The sequence below is a fragment of the Nerophis ophidion genome, unplaced genomic scaffold (assembly GCF_033978795.1).
Source record: "Nerophis ophidion isolate RoL-2023_Sa unplaced genomic scaffold, RoL_Noph_v1.0 HiC_scaffold_45, whole genome shotgun sequence".
NCBI lineage: Eukaryota > Metazoa > Chordata > Actinopteri > Syngnathiformes > Syngnathidae > Nerophis > Nerophis ophidion.
Window position 1 is genome coordinate 636,373 of NW_026906967.1, and position 13,628 is coordinate 650,000.

The 13,628-nt window shown below is 36.8% G+C and overlaps 2 protein-coding genes across 6 annotated transcripts in view; one reads left to right on the forward strand and one right to left on the reverse strand.

The window, feature by feature from the left end:
- LOC133546834 (gastrula zinc finger protein XlCGF57.1-like) overlaps positions 1–13,628 on the forward strand; it is a 166,566-nt gene that overhangs the window by 58,592 nt on the left and 94,346 nt on the right. The gene's annotated exons all lie outside the window — the stretch shown is intronic.
- The window catches only part of LOC133546826 (zinc finger protein 33A-like), a 45,758-nt gene that overhangs the window by 7,473 nt on the left and 24,657 nt on the right, over positions 1–13,628 (reverse strand). For 3 of the 5 annotated variants that reach the window (XM_061892656.1, XM_061892654.1, XM_061892652.1), the window contains one exon: positions 12,225–13,628. This exon is cut by the window's right edge and continues 1,043 nt beyond it. The exons of the other annotated variants lie outside the window; for them this stretch is intronic. The gene's annotated coding sequence lies outside the window, so the exon portion shown is untranslated. Of the gene's footprint in view, positions 1–12,224 lie in introns of those variants that run through there. 5 annotated transcript variants of the gene reach the window in all.

Below are 13,628 nucleotides of genomic sequence, written 5' to 3' on the forward strand. Positions count from 1 at the left end.
TGAGCTGGGAAGGAGTCGAGAGGAGAAGGCTCTCATGGAGGGAGCTGTTGGGCATGGAGGCAGTTCACATCAGCTTCATCTTACGCTCCACTTATGATGTCCTTCCCTCCCCCTCCAACCTCAAACAGTGGTATGGGGAGGACCCTACATGCCCCCTCTGTCCATCTCCAGCTAACCTCAAACACATTCTCGTTGGCTGCAAGACAAGTCTGTCACAAGGGCGCTACACCTGGCGGCACAACCAGGTTCTGAAGTGCCTAGCAGCCACGTTAGAGGCCAGAAGAGCGAAGATCAATGCCCTGCCCCCGCCAAAAGTACATCCTACAGCCACAAGAGAGTTCATCCGAGAAGGTGCAGAGTCCACCAAAGGCCATATAACAGACATAGGCCAGCTCGGAAGGGCTCGTGACTGGAAAATGGCGGTGGATCTTGATCAAAAGCTCTGCTTTCCTTCAGAGATAGCCATGTCAAACCTCAGACCAGACATTGTGCTCTGGTCCTCCTCACTGCGTATTGTGTATATAATAGAACTCACGGTTCCCTGGGAGGCTGCTGTGGAGGAGGCATTCGAACGCAAAAGCCTTAAGTACACCAAACTGGCAGCAGATGCTGAGCAGAATGGATGGAAAGCCAAGGTCTGCCCAGTGGAAGTTGGCTGCAGAGGTTTTGTGGGCCAGACAACAATCAGGCTGCTTAAGGACATCGGATTTCGAGGCCAAACCCTGCGAAACACCATCAAAGCCCTCTCAGGAGCAGCAGAGACAGCCAGTCGGTGGCTGTGGGTGAAGAGGAGAGACACCATCTGGGGATGTACTAAGACCTACATCACATAATGGTTAAAAGCAGAGGGGGGCTCACCTGGGACGCCAGGTGTTGCCGATGAGCCCTCTGGAGGTGTCGTGGGCCTATCATTGAAACGCCGGTGAAGGAGGGTGCCCACCTGATGACCCCAATGAAGCTGACAACCATTACCCTTCCTCCTCTCTGCCCCGCATCTTACAATCCCAACCAGGTCTAACACCACAACCACTCTGAGGCAGCGCTGAAGGAGGTAGCCTATTATTTCCACTCTACTCAGGTTATCTTGTATCATGGGATTGTTCTATCTAGTCCTAAAATTGAACTTTGCATCCCCTGTCATCCTAATACCCCCCGCCCCCCGCCCCCCGCCCCCCGCCCCAGAGAGGAGTTGTACAGTCTAATGGCGTGTGGGACAAAGGAGTTCTTGAGTCTATTAGTCCTGCACTTGGGATGAAGCAGTCTAGAACTGAACAGGCTCCTCTGGCTACTGATAACACTATGCAGAGGGTGACTGGCATCATCCAGGATGCTCACTAGTTTGTCCACAGTCCTCTTCTCTGCCACCCTCACCAGTGAGTCCAGTTATATTCCCATTGTAGAACCGGCCCGCCTGATCAGTTTCTCAAGTCTGGAGCTGTCCTTCTTAGATGTACTGCCTGTAGGGATTTTTACTGTCCAGCAGATGTCATTATTTAGTGACACAGTATTGACACAGTATCAATAGAGTTTTGCAATGTGTCCAAACGATACATGAAGCCTCATCAACCCATCACTACTTATTAGCGTCCTGCTCACGTCTTTCTCAGTCCATGTGCTTTCACGACAGTTGGCACACTTGACGTTACAAAGCAGTACTGCTCTGTTCTGCTGCCTTCCTTTTTTTTTTTTTTAATCTTTATTTATACATTTCAACAATTACAAACAGTAAGCCAAACAACAATATAAAACATTATAAAACATTATAAAAACAGTACAAAACAGCGCCAGGGGGTTGTAAATTCAAAATAACAAAAATAGAATACAAACAAATATATATATATAATAAACAAAGTGCAAAGCCATAGGTTCATTCAGATTCATTAAATAACTTAAATTTGGAACACAGAATCATCGTTTTCACAGCTTTTTTGTTGTTAGAGGTAGAGAGTGTTTTAATGTAAAGTTCAAAATCTTTTTTAAAGGCACAAAAGATAGGTCGGGTATTGAGAAACTTACATTTATGAATATAAAACTTAGCCAATAAAATAATGAGGTTGCAAAGGTAGAATTCCTTTTCAAATTTTTGTTCATAAAGTGTAAAACCAAAAATCACATCTTTAAAGCAAAGCACAAATTTGTCATAAATATTGTCCAGGATGAAGCGACAGATGCCTGCCATAGTGATGGAGTGTTTTCACAAGTATAAAACAAGTGGTTAACAGTCTCTGGGTGCATGTTACATAACATCAATGTCCTTCTTCTATTTAACCATCACAGTCTTTACAGGGTAATAACCAGGAATGATTTTAAATGATATCTCTTTGACTTTGTTGGGAAGTAAATACCTGTTAGGAAGGGACCACGTTTTGGTCCAACAGATGTCATTTACAACATTATTCCAGAGGGAAATGACATAGGAGACAGACACACAATCATTTTGGAATAAGCTGCGGATTTTTATTTATTTATTTATTTATTTTTTTTTTTTTAAATTTATACTACCATGTTGTATATGCACCTTAGGAGGAGCTGCTCCAATTTCGTTGTTCTTTGAACCTGTTCATTGCAATAATGACAATAAAACTCTATTCTATTCTATTTTTATGTTATTTTTCTGATCAAAGCAAAGTTTCCCCACCGGAGTGTCAAGTGGATCATTCACAATGTTTACAGCAGAAAGAGGAGGTGTGTAAGCCATGTACAACATAATAACACCTGTTGGAATGTACAACATAATAACACCTGTTGGAATGTACAACATAATAACACCTGTTGGAATGTACAACATAATAACACCTGTTGGAATGTACAACATAATAACACCTGTTGGAATGTACAACATAATAACACCTGTTGGAATGTACAACATAATAACACCTGTTGGAATGTACAACATAATAACACCTGTTGGAATGTACAAAGTAATAACACCTGTTGGAATGTACAACATAATAACACCTGTTGGAATGTACAACATAATAACACCTGTTGGAATGTACAAAGTAATAACACCTGTTGGAATGTACAACATAATAACACCTGTTGGAATGTACAACATAATAACACCTGTTGGAATGTACAAAGTAATAACACCTGTTGGAATGTACAACATAATAACACCTGTTGGAATGTACAACATAATAACACCTGTTGGAATGTACAACATAATAACACCTGTTGGAATGTACAACATAATAACACCTGTTGGAATGTACAACATAATAACACCTGTTGGAATGTACAACATAATAAGAGGTGTTGGAATGTACAACATAATAACACCTGTTGGAATGTACAACATAATAACACCTGTTGGAATGTACAACATAATAACACCTGTTGGAATGTACAACATAATGACAGGTGTTGGAATGTACAACATAACACCTGTTGGAATGTACAACATAATAACAGGTGTTGGAATGTACAACATAATAACAGGTGTTGGAATGTACAACATAATAACAGGTGTTGGAATGTACAACATAATAACAGGTGTTGGAATGTACAACATAATAACACCTGGTGGAATGTACAACATAATAACAGGTGTTGGAATGTACAACATAATAACAGGTGTTGGAATGTACAACATAATAACACCTGTTGGAATGTACAACATAATAACACCTGGTGGAATGTACAACATAATAACAGGTGTTGGAATGTACAACATAATAACACCTGGTGGAATGTACAACATAATAACAGGTGTTGGAATGTACAACATAATAACAGGTGTTGGAATGTACAACATAATAACACCTGTTGGAATGTACAACATAATAACAGGTGTTGGAATGTACAACATAATAACAGGTGTTGGAATGTACAACATAATAACAGGTGTTGGAATGTACAACATAATAACGGGTGTTGGAATGTACAACATAATAACAGGTGTTGGAATGTACAACATAATAACACCTGTTGGAATGTACAACATAATAACACCTGTTGGAATGTACAACATAATAACACCTGTTGGAATGTACAACATAATAACACCTGTTGGAATGTACAACATAATAACACCTGTTGGAATGTACAACATAATAAGAGGTGTTGGAATGTACAACATAATAACACCTGTTGGAATGTACAACATAATAACACCTGTTGGAATGTACAACATAATAACACCTGTTGGAATGTACAACATAATGACAGGTGTTGGAATGTACAACATAATAACAGGTGTTGGAATGTACAACATAATAACAGGTGTTGGAATGTACAACATAATAACAGGTGTTGGAATGTACAACATAATAACAGGTGTTGGAATGTACAACATAATAACAGGTGTTGGAATGTACAACATAATAACACCTGGTGGAATGTACAACATAATAACAGGTGTTGGAATGTACAACATAATAACAGGTGTTGGAATGTACAACATAATAACACCTGTTGGAATGTACAACATAATAACACCTGGTGGAATGTACAACATAATAACAGGTGTTGGAATGTACAACATAATAACACCTGGTGGAATGTACAACATAATAACAGGTGTTGGAATGTACAACATAATAACAGGTGTTGGAATGTACAACATAATAACACCTGTTGGAATGTACAACATAATAACAGGTGTTGGAATGTACAACATAATAACAGGTGTTGGAATGTACAACATAATAACAGGTGTTGGAATGTACAACATAATAACAGGTGTTGGAATGTACAACATAATAACACCTGGTGGAATGTACAACATAATAACAGGTGTTGGAATGTACAACATAATAACAGGTGTTGGAATGTACAACATAATAACACCTGTTGGAATGTACAACATAATAACACCTGGTGGAATGTACAACATAATAACAGGTGTTGGAATGTACAACATAATAACACCTGGTGGAATGTACAACATAATAACAGGTGTTGGAATGTACAACATAATAACAGGTGTTGGAATGTACAACATAATAACACCTGTTGGAATGTACAACATAATAACAGGTGTTGGAATGTACAACATAATAACAGGTGTTGGAATGTACAACATAATAACAGGTGTTGGAATGTACAACATAATAACGGGTGTTGGAATGTACAACATAATAACAGGTGTTGGAATGTACAACATAATAACACCTGTTGGAATGTACAACATAATAACACCTGTTGGAATGTACAACATAATAACACCTGTTGGAATGTACAACATAATAACACCTGTTGGAATGTACAACATAATAACACCTGTTGGAATGTACAACATAATAACACCTGTTGGAATGTACAACATAATAAGAGGTGTTGGAATGTACAACATAATAACACCTGTTGGAATGTACAACATAATAACACCTGTTGGAATGTACAACATAATAACAGGTGTTGGAATGTACAACATAATAACACCTGTTGGAATGTACAACATAATAACACCTGTTGGAATGTACAACATAATAACACCTGTTGGAATGTACAACATAATAACACCTGTTGGAATGTACAACATTATAACACCTGTTGGAATGTACAACATAATAACAGGTGTTGCAATGTACAACATAATAACACCTGTTGGAATGTACAACATAATAACACCTGTTGGAATGTACAACATAATAACAACTGTTGGAATGTACAACATAATAACAGGTGTTGGAATGTACAACATAATAACACCTGTTGGAATGTACAACATAATAACACCTGTTGGAATGTACAAAATAATAACACCTGTTGGAATGTACAACATAATAACAGGTGTTGGAATGTACAACATAATAACACCTGTTGGAATGTACAACATAATAACACCTGTTGGAATGTACAAAGTAATAACACCTGTTGGAATGTACAACATAATAACACCTGTTGGAATGTACAACATAATAACACCTGTTGGAATGTACAACATAATAACACCTGTTGGAATGTACAACATAATGACAGGTGTTGGAATGTACAACATAATAACAGGTGTTGGAATGTACAACATAATAACAGGTGTTGGAATGTACAACATAATAACAGGTGTTGGAATGTACAACATAATAACAGGTGTTGGAATGTACAACATAATAACAGGTGTTGGAATGTACAACATAATAACACCTGGTGGAATGTACAACATAATAACAGGTGTTGGAATGTACAACATAATAACAGGTGTTGGAATGTACAACATAATAACACCTGTTGGAATGTACAACATAATAACACCTGGTGGAATGTACAACATAATAACAGGTGTTGGAATGTACAACATAATAACAGGTGTTGGAATGTACAACATAATAACAGGTGTTGGAATGTACAACATAATAACAGGTGTTGGAATGTACAACATAATAACAGGTGTTGGAATGTACAACATAATAACAGGTGTTGGAATGTACAACATAATAACACCTGGTGGAATGTACAACATAATAACAGGTGTTGGAATGTACAACATAATAACAGGTGTTGGAATGTACAACATAATAACACCTGTTGGAATGTACAACATAATAACACCTGGTGGAATGTACAACATAATAACAGGTGTTGGAATGTACAACATAATAACACCTGGTGGAATGTACAACATAATAACAGGTGTTGGAATGTACAACATAATAACAGGTGTTGGAATGTACAACATAATAACACCTGTTGGAATGTACAACATAATAACAGGTGTTGGAATGTACAACATAATAACAGGTGTTGGAATGTACAACATAATAACAGGTGTTGGAATGTACAACATAATAACGGGTGTTGGAATGTACAACATAATAACAGGTGTTGGAATGTACAACATAATAACACCTGTTGGAATGTACAACATAATAACACCTGTTGGAATGTACAACATAATAACACCTGTTGGAATGTACAACATAATAACACCTGTTGGAATGTACAACATAATAACACCTGTTGGAATGTACAACATAATAACACCTGTTGGAATGTACAACATAATAAGAGGTGTTGGAATGTACAACATAATAACACCTGTTGGAATGTACAACATAATAACACCTGTTGGAATGTACAACATAATAACAGGTGTTGGAATGTACAACATAATAACACCTGTTGGAATGTACAACATAATAACACCTGTTGGAATGTACAACATAATAACACCTGTTGGAATGTACAACATAATAACACCTGTTGGAATGTACAACATTATAACACCTGTTGGAATGTACAACATAATAACAGGTGTTGCAATGTACAACATAATAACACCTGTTGGAATGTACAACATAATAACACCTGTTGGAATGTACAACATAATAACAACTGTTGGAATGTACAACATAATAACAGGTGTTGGAATGTACAACATAATAACAGGTGTTGGAATGTACAACATAATAACACCTGTTGGAATGTACAACATAATAACAGGTGTTGGAATGTACAACATAATAACACCTGTTGGAATGTACAACATAATAACACCTGTTGGAATGTACAAAGTAATAACACCTGTTGGAATGTACAACATAATAACACCTGTTGGAATGTACAACATAATAACACCTGTTGGAATGTACAACATAATAACACCTGTTGGAATGTACAACATAATGACAGGTGTTGGAATGTACAACATAATAACAGGTGTTGGAATGTACAACATAATAACAGGTGTTGGAATGTACAACATAATAACAGGTGTTGGAATGTACAACATAATAACAGGTGTTGGAATGTACAACATAATAACAGGTGTTGGAATGTACAACATAATAACACCTGGTGGAATGTACAACATAATAACAGGTGTTGGAATGTACAACATAATAACAGGTGTTGGAATGTACAACATAATAACAGGTGTTGGAATGTACAACATAATAACAGGTGTTGGAATGGCATCAAATACAATATCAAATTGTTTGGGAGTCACAGGTATCTTAAAATGGTTGAGAAATTCTTGGTAATTAAAAAGTTGACCTTCCTTATTGAAAAGCTGACTCACTAAAATAATGTTATTGTTAAACCAATTGTTGAGGAAAAGAGATTTCCTTTTGTAACATATGTCTTTATTGTTCCAGATGATATATTTGGTAGGTGAGAAATTATTGTGCTTGTATATAAGAGAGCATGCTAGAAGGGCTTGTTTGTGGAAGTTTGAGAGTGCAACAGGAATCCTGTCAATGTTAGAATTACACAATAGCAAAAATGTTAGGCCTCCAAGGTTAGAGAATACATGATGAGAAATAAAGTTCCAAATTGAGGTAGGGTCTTTCAGGTAGTGTCTTATCCAATTAATTTTAAAGGTGTTGTTTAGTGTAGTGAAGTCAAGAAAGTTTAGACCACCCTGATTGTAATTGTTCATTAGAACTGATTTATTAATATAATGAATTGTGTTTTTCCAAATAAAGTCAACCAGTATTAGTAAATAGCTGCATACGTAAGCCTGGAGATACTTTCTGCTTTGGAAAGAAAGGTTCTGCCTTCTAACGATTTTCTGCTGTCTTCCGTTTACACCGGAAGCTGGGAATGACGTCACAGCCGAGTGGACGAAGAGGTAGCTCTATATAAGATATTGCCTGTTGTCACTGTTACCATGCTTTTATAACCTGTAATATTTATTTGAACAACAATGTGACATAAAAGAGTGTCTTGTTTTTCAAAAATAAATTCAAAGTATATCAAACAAAGCTTTAATGTTGGGGTTCAGTGGCGCCCCCGTGCGACATTCATTGCAATGACAAGAGTGAAAGTGCTAGAAATTGTAGCGATATTACTGCCTGATACCACGTGTTTTTATTGTTGTTCCTTTTTACTCCTAGATAATCTATTTTCATACAAAACATTAATACAACATTCAAACATCACAGAACGTGATTTCACACGAACTCTGACATAAAACCAATTGTAAGTCCAGGAAGTGACGTACTCTTCACGCATGCGTGGATCGATCGTTTCGTGAATTTATATCCATTTTTAAAAAGTGTGAAACATTTGCTCTCATAAACAAAAGTGTCTTTCTTGAAGTGAAATCCAAATTCTAACATTGTGTTAATGATTTGAATTTATTAATTCAATCTAGGAAGATTGTAAAAAATAAAAAAATACCTTATTATATTTACTGAAATGATTTATGTTTATCATTTATTTATATATATTTTATTTTAATCTTATTCGAAGGGTCTCTCATATTTACTTTTACTTTCTTTAACGGGTTTTGTTTGTAAGAGGATTGGATTTAATGTGATGTTTTTTTTATATTGCTCAGTAAAATATTGAAAAAACATTGACTCATTGTCACACCTATGGATCATGTTTTGTTTTGTCATGTTATGTTTTTGATTTTGGACAATCAGTCACGTTTTGCACTTCCTGGTTTTGTTTGTTTCCATGCCAACCTCATGAGTTTTCACCTGTCACATCCCTGTTCTCAGCCTCACACCTGTTTTCACTAATAGTCACAGCTATTTAAGTCACTCTTTTTCTTGTCTTCGTCCTGGGATCTTCACACTCACACGCACCCTACCCATGCTGTCCAAACCTTTACGCCCTGTCCACAGTTCCATGCCGAGTAAGTTTATATATTTATGCCACAGTGCACTCTTTTGTTTCATGTCTTTAGTCTTGCCATTGTGCTGTTTATGTTTATAGTTAAATTTTCTTTCATGCCCTTGAGCAGGTGTTTTTGTTTCACGTTTGTACTGTTTAGCCAAGTTTCTTCCTCTTTGTGAGCGCCCTTAGTTTGATTATTTTTGATTAGAGTGTTTAAATAAAAACATGTACCTGAATTCACGCCTGGCTCGTCCTGTAATCCCGCTGCGTCGAAGGAGCACACTCAATCCATGTCAAAGCCTGACACTCATATTGTATTGAAAGTACCTTAATGTGTCTAAACATTGTTTATGTGTGTTTAATTGTTCAATAACAAAATAAAATAAATACTCAGAAGTAGAACTGGTTAGCAAATAAACTCTTATGTTAACAGACATGTTGAATTCATATTACATGACATTATATAAATATGTATATTAAATATAATTTGAATAGTTGGCAAGTAAACAAAATGCATTTTCCATACCTAATTGTATTATATCAATTATAACTCAACCCCACACTTTATAACATGTATTCACACTTTGTTGTGTGAAAATATTTTACACAAACTTACATTCAATTATAGTAATGATTATAATATAATAAGAAATTTAACAATGTGTGTTCTGGATCTAAATTAATTCATGGAAAATAAATTGATAAACAATCTTTTTTACCTGGAAACTTATCTCCTTAAGTGTGCAAATAAAGTCTTACGTATTACTTGTATTACATTTGAATAGAACCTTATTGAGCATATTAACAAGATTATGTTAGAAAATGTGCTGAGTATGAAAAATGTCATTTTGAATTTGCGTACAGGATGTAGAATGACGATGATCTTCACCCACCATAAAACAAAACAAAAAGATTGGAGCATGTGGAAGGAAGTTATGACTGTTATAATTTCCCACCACAAGGGGGCGATGTTGGTGTCGATATTTATGACTAGTCATGATCAGACCCCGACCTAAAGGCCTACTGAAAGCCACTACTAGCCACCACGCAGTCTGGTAGTTTATATATCAATGATGAAATATTAACATTGCAACACATGCTAATACAGCCTTTTTAGTTTACTAAATTGCAATTTAAATTTCCCGGGTGTTTTTTCTTGAAAACGTCGCGTAATGATGACGTGTACGCTTGACGTCACAGACTGTTAGGAAATATGAGCGCTGCACACACACACACACACACACACACACACACACACACACACACACACACACACACACACACACACACACACAGCTAAAAGTCGTCTGCTTTAATCGCATAATTACACAGTATTTTGGAGATCTGTGTTGCTGAATCTTTTGCAATTTGTTCAATTAGTATTGCAGAAGTCAAAGTAGAAAGATGGAGTTGGGAGGCTTTAGCCTTTAGCCACACAAACACACGGTGATTCCTTGTTTAAAATTCACAGAGGTGAAACTTTACTATGGATCACAGCGAACATGGATCCCAAACGAATGTCAACCAGCAGGTTTCGGTGAGAAAATTGTGGTAAAAAGTCTCTTCTTAGGTCAGCTTGTGCCGCCCATAAAGCAGCCGTCGACTTCCCTGAGACACTGGCGTCAACACACCCGTGAACACACACATCCGACTATCAGGTACTGTTAAACTCACTAAAACACTAGCAACACAATAGAAAGATGAGGGATTTTCCAGAATTATCCAAGTAAATGTGTCTAAAAACATCTGAATCCGTCCCAATGCAATCGCGTTTTATTTTTTTTAATTGTTTTTTTTTTCTTGTCCGTCGCTATCAATATACTCAAACACAAATCTTTCATCCTCGCTCAAACTAATGGGGAAATTGTCGTTTTCTCGGTCCGAATAGTTGTTTTTGTTGGAAGCTCCCATTAAAATCAATGTGAGGATGTGAGGAGCCATCAACATGTGACGTCATCGTCTGCGACTTCCGGTAGTGGCAAGGCTTTTCTGTTAGCAAGCAAAAGTTGCGAACTTTATCGTGGATGTTCTCTACTAAATCCTTTCAGCAAAAATATGGCAATATCGCGAAATGATCAAGTATGACACATCGTTTGGATAAGAAAATCTCATTTCAGTAGGCCTTTAAATATAAATATAAATATAAATATATATATATATATACATATATATATATATAATCCTCCATATTGGCAGCCATAGTGATTCATTTATTCAGCGGAGCAATACAACTTGGATCTGACAAAAAAGTAAACACAAATGCTGTCTTCCTCGCTGATAAAACAGGATAGCAACATTCATCTGCTAGCTCAGGATCGCCCCCACTTCTCAGTGTGGCGGGTTGGAGTACTACAAGAGGCACTCTAATACAGTACTTAAATCTGTATTTTGATAATGATGATGATGATGATGATGTATCTGTTCAAGTGAACAAATGGATCCACAAGGGACAACAACCCTTTCCACAGACTACACACACATAGTAAACATCAATCTTAGAAGCCCAGAACAATATATTTGAAGAAGACTTTAGAGTTGAAAGTGAAGATGTGAGGTGAAATAAGTACAAATGCAGCAATAAAAACAAGCAACTCCAGTCACGGTGACTCTAAAGTTCAGTGATGTGTTGCTAACTTCAGCCTTTTTCTTCTTTGTTGATGTTTTGCTGTAGTTAACATCCATGATGTAACAATGCTGCTCATCTACTAGAGTCCACATTTTGTTAAATATTTTATTCATTCATACTTTTAATTGGATAATAACATCAATAAAAATACATAGGAAGAAAATGTGTGAAAAAAAACCCCAAGTGAAAATAAAGATGTCCTCTCTTTAACAATGAGAAAATCAAATAAATTAGTAGCTACATACATGATATTCAGTACATGCACACAACTTAAAAACTCCAGGATAACATATAACAGTAGAAGATGAGAAGCACTACATACAACATCAAATATACATTCATATTAAAGGGGGACATTATCACAATTTCAGAAGAGTTAAAACCAATAAAAATCAGTTCCCAGTGGCTTATTTTATTTTTCAAATTTTTTTTCAAAATTTTACCAATCATGGAATATCCCAAAAAAAGGCTTTAGAGTGCCTGATTTTCGCTATCTGTAAATCCACCGTCCATTTTCCTGTGACGTCACATAGTGATGCCAATACAATCAAACATGGCGGATAGACCAGCAAGATATAGCGACATTAGCTCGGATTCAGATTCGGATTTCAGCGGCTTAAGCGATTCAACAGATTACGCATGTATTGAAACGGATGGTTGGAGTGTGGAGGCAGATAGCGAAAACAAAATTGAAGAAGAAACTGAAGCTTTTGAGTGAATAGCTATTGAAGCTATTCGGCGATCGCCTTCTAACCAAAGATTGCATCTTTTGACCACTGGAGCAACTTAAATCCGTCGATTGGTAAGTGTTTGTTTGGCATTAAATGTGGGTGGAGGGAAAGGCTGGATGCAAATATAGCCACAAATGTAGATACAGCTAGCCTAAATAGCATGTTAGCATCGATTAGCTGGCAGTCATGCCGCGACCAAATATGTCTGATTAGCACATAAGTCAATAACATCAACAAAACTCACCGTTGTGATTTCGTTGACTTTATCGTTGGAAATGCATCTGCTTTGAGTGTTGCAGGATATCCACACATCTCTGTGCCATGTCTGTCATAGCATCGCCGGTAAAATGTGCAGAACAAACGAGGGACTTTCGCATCTTTTGACAATGGTGCAACTTGAATCTGTCGATTGGTATGTGTTTGTTTGGCCTTAAATTTGGGTGGAGAGAAAGGCTGGATGCAAATATAGGTGCAAATGAGGCACAGCGATGCGATATGTACCTACAGCTAGCCTAAATAGCATGTTAGCATCGATTAGCATTCCGTTCTTATCGATGCACATTCCAACTTGAATCCATCCCTGATCGTGTTGTTACACCCTCCGACAACCCACCGACGAGGCATGATGTCTCCAAGGTACGGAAAACAGTCGAAAAAACGGAAAATAACAGAGCTGACTAGACTTGTGTGTTTAATGTGTTTGAGGAAATGGCGGATTGCTTCCCATTGTGATGTCACGGGTGAAAGATCATCGCTCCGACAGC